Genomic DNA, 963 nt, shown 5'->3' with positions numbered 1-963 from the left:
TATTAATATTTTTCCTATATTATGTACACTGTAAAATAGTTACACAAAAATTACAAGAATTTTTCATGATAATTTACTATTTTTCCATGATTTTATGATTATTCATGGAATTAAATGGTGAAAAATAGTTAGACAAATCAAAAATTCAAGAAAATTTATCTTAAGGTCTTTGACTTCAATTAAAAATGAAATGCAAAGTTTGGGAAAGTTTAGAACTAAATTGATTTCGTTTTGAATATTTAATCATTGGAACACCTCTAAAATGTTAAATATTAACATTTCAATAATGGAAATTTTCCACTTAAATTGTTATATAACAATTGATTCTTTGAAACTTAATTTCCACAGAAAAATGTTTGTAACTTATCAATATTAAATTTTGACACAATATTGGCATAATTCTATTGTAGTAGTAAGTATACTAGTGTTAGATTTCGATTAGAGACTCACTAGCGAATACCATTATTGTAGGAATCGGGAGTGGTACACGTGGAACGTAGTTCAAGGCACCAATAGCATCATCTCAATGTATTGTGAGTATTCACGACTCCCCTATTTTCGGTTTCTTTTAAATGTTTTGGGGGTGGGAAAGCATGTCTTAAACTATCTATGTTCATTGTATTTATTTGACTCGTATAAACTTGGTTGCTATATTTTGCATATTGTGAGTATTCATAGCCCATATTTTACGTTTTTAATGTTTTTGGGTGGAAAGCATGCTACAATTTCTATGAACATTATTTTATGAACTTGTGCTATGAACTATATGATATGAACTTTGTTGTATGAACCTTGTATTATGAACTTGTACTATGAATTTGGTGTTATGAACTTGTACGATTAAGTCCCCAGAGAACCGATACAACCTATTAACTCATATTCGAGCCGATGGTCTTATGGATAGCACTATTTGGGGTCGACAGCCCCCACTCGCCCGGAACCGCGAGTGCATATTTCCATGAA

The sequence above is a fragment of the Lactuca virosa genome, chromosome 5 (genome assembly GCF_052849685.1).
Source record: "Lactuca virosa cultivar CGN04683 chromosome 5, Lactuca_virosa_CGN04683_v6, whole genome shotgun sequence".
NCBI classification, from domain to species: Eukaryota; Viridiplantae; Streptophyta; class Magnoliopsida; order Asterales; family Asteraceae; genus Lactuca; species Lactuca virosa.
The sequence above is the reverse complement of the archived record's forward strand: the minus strand, read 5'-3'. Positions refer to the sequence as shown.